This window comes from Chrysemys picta, chromosome 2, assembly GCF_011386835.1.
Source record: "Chrysemys picta bellii isolate R12L10 chromosome 2, ASM1138683v2, whole genome shotgun sequence".
Taxonomy (NCBI): Eukaryota; Metazoa; Chordata; order Testudines; family Emydidae; genus Chrysemys; species Chrysemys picta.
In genome coordinates this window covers 191810960-191825587 of record NC_088792.1, presented here as the reverse complement: position 1 = coordinate 191825587, position 14628 = coordinate 191810960, and the positions used below count along the sequence as shown (strand labels likewise).

Genomic DNA, 14628 nt, shown 5'->3' with positions numbered 1-14628 from the left:
GTGTGAAGTAAGCAAGTCACCTCTAGTAATGCATCACCTTTGTCCATGCTGTCTGTGTTTCATTGAGATTGCATCCTTTCCTACTGAAAACTTGAGGGTTTAAAAGTTTCCAGCTGTTATTGTGTAATGCTTCTTCATTTAATTTTCTAATTGCAGGCGAAATGCCCCAGTTCTCACTCTGGTTTTAGTCACTGAAGACAATGGGATTTTACTTCAGTTTTGTACCACTGTAAATGCACACAGCTGCTCCTGATTTACGATAGTGTGAGTGAGATTAGCATGATGACTTATGTAAGGATCACAGGATTGGTCCTGGTATGCAGAGCTACTAACTTGCAGTTCCTTGTGACCTTCTGTGTCAATCTAATTGACAGAGGCTAAAAAAATATTGTTTGTGGGGACTAAAGGATGTGAATAGTGTAGGATGATGGGGAAACTATAAAGACATATTAGATTACATGGAAATATTTCCCCCTAGTTTCTAAACTTGAAACTCTCATCCCCATTTCATTGCTTCTGCTTTTATGAGAAATCCAAATTTACTTAGAGCATTAAAATGACAAATTGGCTGATTGTGTCTGTTGTTTCATTATAAATATGGAGCACGGTTTGCTTGTCAAGCAGCTTCATAATTACCAGCAGTCTATGTGGTATCAAGGCAAGAGATCATCAGATCAAGTTTCATGTTTATTCCACAGCCAACGTCTTCCCTATTGCTAATGAAAGTCTCCTAGGGACTGGCACATCTGAGGCTGGCAGCTCTGTAACATCACTCTTTGAGCTACAATTCCATCCCATCCCACATTCTGGTTTTGTTTTTGATCACATCACGTATTTATAATTGTATCCAGTTACTAAGTATATTTTCAACAGTGCCTCTGAAGGCAGCTCAAAATAATAATGTTGATTAATTATTTTTGTTGCTGGTAATCGTGTGTACATGTGTATGTGTATGTACTTTTCAACAGGTTGGCCCAACTTCAATTTTTGTAAAGTTAAGACAGCTCTTCTCAAGGGGATAAATACCTTCAGGTTTCTCCTGGCTCACATTTTGCCTCTCAGATAGTCTGCTTCTCCCCAAAGTTGAAACACTTTGGCCATGGAGAGTAAAATGTCTCTAACAGTGATTTAATGAATAAAAGATTTGCAAATAAAATAAAGATGGAAATGGCCTTCCCAAGAGAAATCCTGCTTGAATTTGCTATAATGCTCCCAGTAGAAATTTTCCAAGTCTTACCTTTTCCCTGTCTAGCAATAATACTGGTGTTATGACTATTTATATGAAATGTGAACTCGCTGATGGTACAGTATGAGTAACATCACAGAACCTTTGATATTGTAGAATTGGATCAGTTGGCATGTCATGACATACATATTCATAACCTAGCAGGCCTTGTAGTCGATGTATGCATGGGGGACTGATAAGAAAAAAATTGATTTATGATGATCTCAAAAACATGGTCTCCAAAGATGTATTCTGCAGCTTTGAGACCTATAGTTTAGGCTCTATTAATTTTACACTGCTGTCTGGAATTATCCATCTGTTTAAAGGTTAACTGTCTTCACACTTATGAAATGGGTATTTCTGTTTTGGTTCCTGCTTTGTTCATGCCACTGATTTATAAAATATAAAATACATAACCACATAAAAGGCTTTAATTCATCTCTAGCATGTAAATCTACTTATCCCAAACTTTTCATTGCCCTTTTTTATATTATTTTGGTTGCTAAAAGGATTTGGAAAATTTTTTAAACCATAAAGTTTGTGCTGTACAAAGCAAACACAAACACACCCACCTGCTGAGATGGACATATCACACAAATTCTTTGCCACAGACACCTAGCATACAAACTACCCGCTTCATTGTCTGCCTGCTAATATGTAATGATAGAATCCTTAAAAGTTATGTAAGCAAAGATGTTCATCAGGATGAGGCTGAAGGACATGTCAAATGTAGCCAGAGCTTACACCATTAAAGGCTTTAAAGTCCAACAAAGCCAACTTAAAATCAATCTTCTGCTTTACAGGAAGTGCTTTAAAGGAAACTGGTGAGGTAATATGATCAGTGTTGCTCAAATCAGTGAAGAGCTAAACAAGCCACAAGTATTTGAGAAGCCTTGATAGGAGGTAATTACAAAAATCAAATTTCATGACCATGAGTGCAGGAGTTGTTGTGAAGCTGTCATGTGATAAATACAGGTGCAAAATGTGCAGCTGAAAATAAAAACACTTTATTCAATGGCTTTCCATGGACATAGCAGGGTTGAAAGAGATGTTATGATCTTGTTACTGCTGAACAATCCCCTCAATAAGTGGGAACATAGACACAAAGGAATAGGGGAGACTTCTGTGTCCTTCAGCTAGACTTCCCAAGGTTGAAGCTAAGGAAGATTTGAGACATCCAACTGTCAATCTCATCTGAACATTGACAACCATGAAGTACACCGGGAATAGTTTTGTCCTTCAGTATTTTGCTCTGTTAGGGTCTGTGATGGGGTGTACCTGGCCTTTGTGGTGCCCTACAGGAGGCCCTGCATTCCTACTACGGCCTGGCCCAGGAAGCAGTGAAGTGACAGGAAAGGTGCAGTGAAGGTGGGTCCTATAGGCCTCTCTAGAAAGGCCTCAGAGCAGCAGCCAGAGCCCAGCAGGCTCAGATAAAAAGGGCTGCAGGGCATTAGCTATTCAGTTCTTGGCTGGGACCAGAGAAGTGAAGAAGGGTCCTCCTCTTTGGCCTGGAGAAGGAGAAGAACCTGAGGATGCTGGCCCTGAGATAGGGCTGGAGATAAAAGGGGCCTGGTAGGAAGAGTCCCAGTGAAATAGCAGCAACAGATTGGATTAGGAAGTACATAGCTGTGTGTACAGGGTCCCCTGGGTTAGAACCCAGAGTAGTGGGTGTACCTGGGTTCCCCATTGGTCATAGGTAAAGTGGCACAAACCCCAAGAAGGTGACAGGACTTAGCTGGGAGCCTGTACAAAGGGCTGAGTTTAAAGGGCTCAGAGCCAGGGTAAAAAGACTGTCTGTCTATTTATTAGACTCTTTAATACCTGGGAAGGGGTTCATTTGGACTTTCTGCCTTGGCCAGAGGGAGAAACCACTGAAGACCCTGCCAAGGTTGGCCAACAACCTACAGGGAGCACCAGGAGTGGAAAAAGGACTGCAGTACTGTACCCAGCCAGAAGGAGTTGTTCAAGAGGTAAGTGCCCCCAATTATTGGGTCAGATTATGATTCTTCAGGTATTTATTGGTCATACTGTGGTTGTGAAACTTCACCACCCTTCAAGAGTGCCTGGATGACTTGTACCTTGGGGTGGACAGCATGGCTGGTGTGACAACTTTTGGAAGGGTTTTGCCCTTCCCTACACACTTTGGGGAGCATAGTGCATGTTGGCCATGTATAGTCATTGCATCCCTGGAGCTGAAGTACTGCAGTGGTGCCCAGAGCCTGTGAATGGTTTCAAGTTGGAGGGAGCATTATTCAAGCATGCAGGAATGCCCACTGTAGGCCTGATCCTGAAAGGTATCATGTACGTCCAACTTCTACAATTAGTACCTATGTACTTTACAAAATACAATGGTTTGAGCCAAAGGCCATATAAGTCAATGGTCCCTTAGTTGGGGAGGAGAAACTGAGCAGAGAGGCAGAAGAGGTGGACTAATTCTTCAGCACCTGGATCCTTGAAAAAGGTCTCCTTAGATAGACTGAAAACAGAGAGGGATCTGTAATGCTCAGCATAGAACTACAGTAGTTGAAATAAACCCAATGCTTTTCAAAATTTCAGGCAAAATAATAAATAAATAAAAAATAATAAATAAAAATAAAAATCTGCCCTGTAGATAACATGCTGTTTTGTAGACTGAGCTTCCCATCACAGGATACAAGTGACTCCCTTTAACTTCAGTGGAAGTTACTTTTATCCTGCAGAGGGGAATTTGCACCTTTGCAGATGAACAGAAATAACTGGTTCCCCAGAAAGAGCAAAGACATAGACAAATAATCTAAGAGAAGGCTAGTTACTATATTTTGATACTGAAAAAAACTGCATCGTGATCAGCATTGGAAGTTCAGAGGATTAAATCAGCATGTGACAAACACGGGTGTAAGGTAATTATTAGTTACAAGCCTTAGACTGCCATCCTTATTGGAAGAATGAAGTGGTGATCCTACATTTTCAAGAGTCCCAGCTTGTATCTGTAGTCAATGGGAAGAGTAAATCCAAAACAGCAAGAAGCTAGAGTGCTACAGATCCTTGCACAGAACTGTTACAGTATCAGACTACTGTGAAAGCAGCAGAACTAAGGCAGACCCTGCTCAAATGCAGAACCAGTGACCATGAACTAGGCATGGAATTAGAGGTACAAGCCACAGTCTATGCCGAGCCACCAGAGACAGTGCAGCCAATGTGCTAGGGGAGAGATTGAGACAGGGACACGCTTTCTGCTCCAATAGCTGTAATACCAGGAAATGCAAGAAAGATTTTCCCCCAAATTATTAGGAATTATAAAAGACTTCTTATCAAAGAGTAATGAGGAAAAACTGTGCCAGACCCTGGAAGAAAGGAAAGAGAGAGAGAAAAAATAATTCTACACATATGCCTGGTCACTCCAGGTCAGAAAGTAATGACAAATGAATATTGGGGATAAAACGTGAACAGACCACGCAAAACTACTGTGGGTGGATCTTGCCTTCCTCTGACAGATACCTGAGGGTTCCCTCTCTTCTTTATACTTTGGCAATACACCTCTACCCCAATATAATGCTGTCCTTGGGAGCCAAAAAATCTTACCACGTTGTAGGTGAAACCGTGTTATATCAAACTTGCTTTGATCCACCGGAGTGCGCAGCCCCGCCCCACTGGAGCGCTGCTTTACCGCGTTATATCCGAATTTGTGTTATATCGGGTCGCGTTATATAGGGGTAGAGGTGTACTTGTATAGTTGTTGTGCCAATAAAATCTCATTCAACTGAGACTGTATTAGCATAAACATTATCTAACAACTATGGTGACCCAGTACTTCTAATACAGAAGAGTCTCCCTTCCACTTGCACTTCCCGTCTTGAAGCTATCATATAGTGTTTGCCACTCCAGGCATATTTTGGTGAATATCAGTTGTGAATAAACGAGATTGAGGACTACTCATGTGCTTAAAGTCAAACATGTACTTAAATGCTTGGCTGGATTGACACCTTAGTTCTGAAATTCTTTAAGATGTTTTAATCAAAGTCAAACATGGGAAGGTACAACAGTGAACATGGAAGGGTGTGTGTGAAAAGGAGTTTGATCTTTAGTCAAGCAGACTTTAGAGAGGTATTGAGACAGTAGAGGGAACTTTACCACCGATAAGATCTGCAGCTGACTGGTCATCCTTATCAGGAGCCCAAATACCAGCGATACTATAGGAGATGCTGGCTTGCTCACATTTCTCTTTAAAATTCTCCTCCCCACCCAAGAATCATTTTTTTTCTGTAGGACACTAGTGGAGAACCTCTCCAAAGATCCCCACAACTCAGTGGGCATGTTTTCTGTTCAGTGCCAGGTGGAGAAATAAAAAAGACAAGCACACAGAGACTTTTTGTTACTGAGATTAATTTTCACATTCTTACAACTCCTGATACCAGCTGCATCCTGATGTGGCAGATTCAACATTTAGACAGCCATTCACTGGTTACTCTTGATCGGGGGGAAAAGGGCATTTATTGCTCCCAGATTCTATTTTGCCTGTTTTGTAATTATTAGCTTCCATTTGTACTAGTTTTTTTGTTATTTAGTGTTTAAAACGAGCTTAATGAATTTTTTGTTTTGAAAGTGTGACAGACACTCATGAGATAGATAATGGATTGATAAACAACACTTGAGGGGACCCAGGAGTGCTCATCATTTGCTAGGTAGGGTATGTTAAACATAATACTGGTAAGATCAAGCCCTCCAGGACAAAAAATGAAAGAGGCATTTAATTGGAACACTTAGCAATCACAAAACCAAGACAGAGGTTAAATTGTTTTGAGCAAGAGAAATTAATACATTAAAGGTTACATTTCCAACTGTGAGGCTGCAGAGCCAGGCTCTTATGCAGTGTCAGAATTACATAAGGCAGAAGAAATGGCTCTGAAATGATTGTGGAATCATTAACAAAAGCCAAGGCAGAGTAAGACATTTCCCAGCAGGAGGGTGTGAAGAAGAATAAAGACATGGAGAGAGCTCATTAAGAATGAATTGCAGACCATAAACATTTGAAACCACTAAGTGTGGAGTTCTATCTGTTATCTAATGACTCAGAAATTATAAAACTAGCAATGACTTTCAGAAAAGGAGTTGACTTTGCAGGAGGTTGTTTGCCATTATGAAAAAAAAGGTAATTTTTTTCTCGTTGGGGTGAAAAATATAAAAATCCTTCATCTTTGTAAATCAGCACAATTTAAGCAACTTCAGCTATACCCCTGAGAGATTTCCTTCTGTATAATTACACATTGTTTCAGATTTAGAAACAAGGATGTTGGATGGAGGAACTGCGTAAAGGATGAAGGAGGAGACAAGAGGTTCTTTCCTTATTGTCTGTCTGCAAATGATTAACCTCTTCATCTTGGAACAGATCTAGCAAGTGCTGAGATCTCTAACTGGTGGGAATTCTTGAAATGTTGCTTCATTTTGATTAGGGTCTTGGTTGATTTTTGCATGATAAACATATAACAGTCAAATAATTTACGTGAATGAAATGCATTGACCAAAATGTATCCATCTGTTAAGCACAATCATCTGGGTAGTGCTAAAGAATATAGAGGCAGGCGCATTCCCTGGCATGAAGAGTTAACATTCTAAATTACATACATTTTGTGCAACCAGTGCACCAGCCTGCCAGGAAATGGTCTAATCCCAAATTTGTACAGATTTTACTATTCTTTTGTTGGATTAATATTCAGAATTGTGATAGAAGAAGTATGACTAAGGGAGGGTTTTGAAACAAGAGGAGGAGGCCAACTGGTGCACAAGCCGAGGGAAGGAGGTCCAAGTTTAGGGGGTGGCATGGAAGAAGTTGCAAACGGGAGGGGCATGAGAAGGAGTGGTAAGCACAACAGCATGGGTAGAAGACAGGGACTGGGTGGGGGACTAGCAGGAAATGAAAGCAGAAGTGTAGGCAGGGCAGAGTTGAGGTGAGGATAAGAAGCTTGAATATGATGTAGAATAAATGAGACTATATATCCACAAAAAGAATGAGGAGTACTTGTGGCACCTTAGAGACTAACAAATTTATTTGGGCATAAGCTTTCATGGGCTAAAATCCACTTCATCAGATGCATGCAGTGGAAAATACAGTAGGAAGATACATATACACAGAGAACATGAAAAAATGGGTGTTGCTATACCAACTATGGCATACCACTGCATGCATCCGATGAAGTGGGTTTTAGCCCACAAAAGCTATGTCCAAATAAATTTGTTAGTCTCTAAGGTGCCACAAGTACTCCTCGTTCTTTTTGCTGATACAAACTAACACAGCTACCACTCTGAAATATATATCCACAGTAGCTCTGTTGTGCTTAAGGAAGAGTCCATGCTCTGGTTTAAGATTATAGGCTCAGTTCTCTCTTCTTCCTAATTATTCGTGCCTGTTAACTCCAGATGCCCTTTACTCAGAGATTCCACAAAATTTCAGGTGGGGATACACAAGAACATCCCATAGGTGTCACATATATAAGTATGGAGAATAATCCCGGGTACAGATATATTTCAGCACCATGCTGCTCCCTTCCTGTGAACTGATGAACCTTGAAAGAGAGCTTTTCTGAAGGCCCTCCTATGACGGGAGGATGGGGGCGGGGGGTCAGGAGATTTAGGTACTAGTTTCAGCTGTGCCACTGACCTGTCGTGTGACCTATGTTAAGTTTATTCAATGAGCTGTTTCTCAATTTCCCCAGTGGCAATGACAATACTTATTAGAGCTGCTTGAAAAATGGGATACAATTGTCACCCCCCTCTTTTTGGTTAAAATTCAAAATTTTGATTAAATAGGTAATCAGAATTGAAAAATTTCGGTCAGTCCTGATACTTAACTACCTTTATCTGGAGATTTACAATTGGAAAGCTCTACATAAGCCTTAAGCATTATTAAAGTGTACTTTCCAGACAAATACATTTCAATTGGTAAAGTGTTGCATTTAAGACCAATATGTGTATAGTTCTAACTTATCACACAATGGGGATAACTATATTTTATCTCCCTTCGCAGTCTAACCAATTGCATCATTAGTACAAATTTTGCAGATTACAAATCACAATATTGCATCTTGGTACAAAATTCCTCAGATGTAGAGAATACACAAATTGCTGAAGCACACTCCTCCCATTTCATGGCTCTAGTTTATAAAATGGGTCTCCTATTTTGTGCCTGAATATATTTTTCATGTTGAATGAATCACAGGTACAAATGGTAGTAGTTAGACGTCTAACGACAAGACTGAGCCAGCAAAGAGCTCCATTTCAAAAGTCATGCATTGTGCCTGCGTTTAATGGTGCATGCAACACTGCACCCACAATTATGTGTGGGTGCAAAATTAGAGGTCACGCTAATACCTGTACAACAATATGTTGTGTATCTATTAAAATTTCAAATACTGTTTCTCCAGCTAGGACCAGTTCTAGCATTTTGGCTAACCTAGGCCACTTGCCCCTTTCAGTCCTGCAGCCATTCCCATGATAAACTGTCACCAAACATTTTTCTGCCCCTATTATTTTGCTGCCTTAGGCAACTACCAAATCTAGCTGAATTATAGAGACAGTCCCACTTTCAACAAAATAAAAAAAAATCACAGTGAAGAAATTGTATTATATTTAGTATATTGGCAAATATCATGGGCCAATACACCTAGTTCAGATGGCAATGAATCTCCCATTGGCTCTAGTGGGGTAGAATGTGGTCCCTCAAATGACTGGTATATACCTAATAAACCACCTTATATGTAAAATGAAAACTGAAGGTATACTTCCTTTCCTGAATTTTCCTTAAGCATCAAATAACCATGTGCTACTATCCAAATACCTACCTGTTGGAAGGCTGCAGGCTTAGATCACTAAGTTCAGCTTGAGATTCAGACTTCAGAGGAAAGAACATTTGTGAGCAGATGAAGGAAAGGGGTTTTGAATTGACCAAAAAGCCTGCAAAACCAGTGACTATGAAATTTCTCTAATAAATAACCAGGATTGAATGGCTACAACGTGCAGGCCAAAATGACAATTGAATGGAAAACATCACGTAGGAGCCCATCAGACATTTCCCCATTGCTGCTGTTTCGATATCTCTTGATACTGCAGGAAGAGGGTTTATTGTGTTGCAGATTTGCTGCAGAGTGCACAGCATGCTGCTCTGACAGAGATACTTCCAATGGCCTTTGCTGCAATACCATGTACTGTATGTACTTAGCTGAAATCAATGGGACATGTAAATGAGTATAGGCAGAATCCCTTCTACCGCTATGAACAAAGCATCTGTGATATCCTAAGCAAATAAAAGGATCAGCTCCTGCAGGATACACAAAGAACTGTGACCACATAGTAACTATGAGGGGACAGTTGTGAAGTTGAAAGTGTGTAACTTCCTATGGGGTTTTAGCAAATAAGGGTAACTCAGTACAAGCATGCAAGAGCTTAGCCAGTTTCTAGCAGGGAATATTAGTTAAGGTCACAAAATGCAAGAGAGAAACATCTGTAATTAGAAAGCAAAATCTTTAATGGGAGAGGAAAAGAAGTGTTGCCTATATAAAAGACAGCCACTGAATAAACAAATTATATGCCAAGGCTAAATGATTCATTGCCCTGAAGAAATATATGGAGTAGGCCAAACAGGAGAGGAAAAAAGAAAAAACGTATTTCAAGGACAGTACAAAACCAGACCCTGAAAGGAAACACGGATTCTTGGAAAATATCCCATTGAAGTAAATGGCCACCTAAACACTCACTTGCCCCAGACAAAACAAAATTAGAAGAATAAAATAAAACAGAAATAAAGAGCTGGGGCAAGGGGGATGGAACAAGGAAAGAAATACACAAGAAGAAGAGAAAACATAGAGTGTAATATTTCATTTGTCGATATACCACAGTGAAACATAAATTAATCCTCATTCATATGGGAATATCCTCTGAGAATTTACTTGTGGCTTTGATTCTCTTGACTAGTTAGATTCCAGGTCTTCTGGAAGACCTGGGAAATTTAAAAGCAGAAATGTAAATAAAAATTCACTGCAGAACCCCCACCCCCTCCCCCTAAAAAATTCCACACCTTGCAAATTGCATACCTTTGTGCATGTGTATAATAAAATAAATATGTTTGAATGTATTCTTACAGCTAGGGATCATATGGATATACTTATATACATTCACACACAATACCCACTGCTTAGTTAAGTACAAGGGAAAGAAAAGATTTTCTTTGAAGACCAAAAGTCAGACCCGAGGTAACAAAAGTAAAGCGTAATTTACCCTGTAGTTAAAAACCGAAGGAATCTTTTTACTAGGGTCTGCTGGATCTATTCATGCCATTCGAGAAGAATATAAAAGAGACGCTTTGGGATTTTGAAGTAAAAATTCACAACAGTATGTCTTTATTTTTTTTCCCCTTCAACCAAGACATCTTTTGCTGGAGTCCTTTATCTAGAGCTTTGTATACATATTTTTAATCCTATACAAAAATGATAGGATGTCAAGAAGGATCTATAATAACACCATTTTTTTATTTCACTTCAAAGACTTGGCAATTTCTGATCCATGTGACATTCACACTCCTTCAGGGTCAAACAACATCTTGCAGCCTTCATAAAATGATTAAATATTTTAAACAGCTCCTGCTTATACCTCCATCGCCCCTCGAGACTGATACTGTTATCGTTTTTGTCAAAGCCAGTTTCCATCCGCATTTGTCATTCCTGCTTGCATTTATGAGTTATCAATCGCCACGTCAAAATGCAAAATAACTGATGTTCTTTGGGCGGTATTGGATGGTCTATCTGGGGCTTTTAATCAATGCTGATTTTTATTTTCCATACCCATACATAAATCTTTACCATTCTGGGCCACATATAATGCGTTTGTACAAAACGCAGTGACAGAAGCAGTAGTTATATTATCAAACATTATACCTCGGGGCTAACTGAGTATCAAGGGCTTTCAAAAGGGAACATTGGGAATTACTGTGGAGGAGAGATGACTGCAGTAGAGAATATAAGGGATTGGTTGTTGCCATTTATAAATCAACATCACGCAAGCTAATCCTTCTCACTTAAATGCAGTCCAAAGACTTTTCCTGATAGTACTGAGTTTCAGAGTATTTTTTTAAAGCAACGCATAATGCACACAAACAATGTTTATATGCATTTTCTTATTTCTTGAGCTTTTCCCTAGGGATGTATATAGAAGCTGTCATGCTGTTCTCCACCTCCCCACACACTGAAGGCCTACAACCCAGTAAATATCCTCTTTTTAATCATACCTGAATTATTAGTGCCTTCCTCCACCCGCAATTTTCACCTGAGCTGCTATAATAATAATGATAATAAAAAAAAGAATGTTTCATTCACTAAAAGGGTATCTGCTTCATTCATCCAATGAAGATTACAGCCCACTATAGAAATGGTTCATAACCTGTGCCAAGCCAGCTCTAATGGCTGGATCTAGGACATTTAGAACCAGATTTTCAAAAATGCTTAACATCCACATGCTGGATTCTTTTGAAAAATCTAGCCATCACTGCTCAGCGTGTGAGAGCAATTTGAGGATCCTTTGAAAAGATGTCTCAATAGATGTGCATGGAACACAAAATTAACCTGAGCCATCTGACTTCTGGCTAACTGGAATTCCCACCTAGATGAAAATGGTTCACATTATTATTAATGCTGATGGGCCAAACCCTGGATCCTGCGCATAGTCTGAGTTACTTTGGGTTTGTGGGGATAAGGGACAAGGGTCTTCTTCCATTATAGGGCCCTGATTCAGTGAAGCACTTAAGCAGACCTATGTATATCCAGACCTAGGCAGGAAAGCACTATAAGCATGTGCTTAAGTGCTTTTTTTTTAACTGGAGTCAGGTGGAAGGAACATTATCTCAGCAGAGTGACTCAGAGGCTCTACTGCAGCTTCAGAACTGCATGTATTAAAAAAACCAAACAACATCCCAATTCTGTATCTGAGATGTGGAGGACAGGGCAAAGCTGCTAGTGATCTAGAGTATGACTGCACATCCTGTTACATGCTCTCACTAAGCAGCTGTGTATCAGCCATTCATGTTTTTGTTAGCCTTGCAGTTCTCAAAGAAGCTTGGCTGATTTCTTCTACGGAGGAAAGAAAGTGCTGGTGAATCTAATTAAGATTCATCTGCCATCAAAGGGATGGATCCCAAAGTCAGGTAATTTTAAATGAAGCCAAAGCTGCCAATGACGTCTGACTTGGTTAGACTTTACCAGAGACAGGAAATGTGTGATGTGGAAGAGGAGGAGAATTTCAGCTTTAAAGATGGCAAGTTAGTGCTTGTGATATTTTTCCTTCCAGCTTTCAGTGTCATGGCTTGACTGAAGTCTAGAGAAGATCTCAGAGATAATGGACTATAACTGGTATGGTAAGTAGTATCTTTACCTCTGCTTTGGTAACTAAGCTTTCTGCCACATAACCAAAACCTTTTACAGTAACTTCTCACTTAACATTGTAATTATGTTCCTGAAAAATGCTACTTTAAGCGAAATGATGTTATGCGAATCCAATTTCCCCATAAGAATTAATGTAAATGGGGGGGGGGGAGGGTTAGGTTCCAGGGAAGTTTTTTTTTTCACCAGACAAAAGACATTATATACAGATATAGTATAAGTTTTAAATAATTTAAAACAATTTAATACTGTACTCCCCAATGATGATTGTGAAGCTTGGTTGAGGCAGGGAGTAGCGGGGTCAGAGTGCGGGGGCTTGCCTTGCTCTGCCGCTCGGTGCTCCTGCCGGGGAGCAGGGTCAAGGGTTTGCCCGCTCCTCAGCTGGAATGCCATGCGTGTGGAGTTGGGTAAGCCCCTGCGCCCCGACCTCCGGCTAGTGGGTGGAGTGGGCGAGCCAAACAACCTTATAACAGAACATTGCGTGACTTTAAATGAGTATATTCTCTAATACATCAGCAATCTAATAATGAAACAATGTTAACCAGGATGACTTTAAGTGAGGAGTGACTGTATTAAGTTTGCAGTAAAACATTTTCTGGATAATCCACTTTTATTTTTCAATCTTTGCTATTGTGTTTGGCCTCTGACACAGACTAACTTCAAGTATGTTTATGAGCCTTTTTCACAAAATGGTTTAAAGACAGTCACTCTGAGTGCTTCCTGAAGGAAGGTCACAAAAGTCTCCACCTTTCAGGCAGATAGGTTTTATTCCTCATTAGGTGGCACAAACAGCAGAGTGTTTGTTTGAATTGGAGCCCTAATGTAAGGGGTCACTTCATTTTATGTTTGCGACAAACCAGAGTGTTAGCACTACTGTGAAATAACCTTGGCTATCCATCACCATTTTCTGGCAGGGTCATAATGGCAAGTGTAATGAAGATGTGGGGTTAAGGTGACTAGAAGACAAGTCTGTGACAACATACCATGATCCATGTAGAACCAATGCCTGCTTTTCCAAAGTCTCTGAAACTCGTCAGAAAATTGGGGCTGTACTGTGGACCATCCTAGCACAAGGCAAAGGCACAAAAGCAAGAAGAGACTCCAAGACTTCACAGGTATTCATGGGCACACTTGAATATTTAAGGAAAAAAAGATTAGTATGGCTTCCAAAGTATAAATGCAATGTCCCCTTCTTCATGGGCACTAGTGCAAGCTAATTGGCCTTCACTTCCTTTATGCACCCCTGTCTTCAGCTTAGGATACATAACTCACATAGCAATCAATTATCTCACAGGATAGTAGTAGCAGCAGCCGTGTAGGACTTGCAACGGTAGGGGCTATCACTTAATTAGTTCTGCAGGATTCATCGCTGAAACTGTGAAATAAAAAGGTTGACAACTGCAAACTTGTATTTACACAGTGCTTTGCAGTCATAAAAATGTCTCAAAGTGCTTTGTAGGGAAAAATGCATGAATCTAAAAAAAAGTGTACTCTGAGAGATGGCTAATAATTAGTACTACTACACATCAAACAAAAATGAACTGTGGATACTTAGGTGTATTAATTAACAGGAAAGGTTATGTTTTCTGTAAACACTAAAATTACTTTTTATTAGTCCTAAACCTGCAGGTCTTACTAAGATGAACTCAGACTGTTTTCAGTGGAACAAAACCCAGTTTTCCCTAAGCAAGTTTTAGGTCCTAATTCAGCAAAGCGCTTAAGCAAATATCTAACTTTTGAGCCCGTCTCAATTCAATAATACACTTAGACCTCAGTTCAGCAAGGTACTTAAGCACATGCCTAACTTAAAGTATGTGAACAGTCCTATTGACTTAAGTGGGACTACTCATGTGCATAAAGTTAAGCATGTGCTTAAGTGCTTTGCTGAATCAGGATCTCAATGAACAATTACGTGAGTATTTTATGTATTGCATGCTGGGTACATGAAAGGACTCCATGCTTGTGAAAATTAAACTGGCTCTTTATTAAGGGAACTATTTACAG

The 14628-nt window shown here is 39.9% G+C and overlaps 1 long non-coding RNA gene across 1 annotated transcript; it reads left to right on the top strand.

Annotated features, from left to right (window-relative positions):
- Positions 1-3081: 3081 nt before the first annotated feature.
- Positions 3082-14018, top strand: LOC135981147 (uncharacterized). The gene is made up of 3 exons (XR_010598108.1): positions 3082-3195; positions 12533-12599; positions 13539-14018. It is a non-coding gene; the product is annotated as an uncharacterized LOC135981147 (long non-coding RNA).
- Positions 14019-14628: the final 610 nt, after the last annotated feature.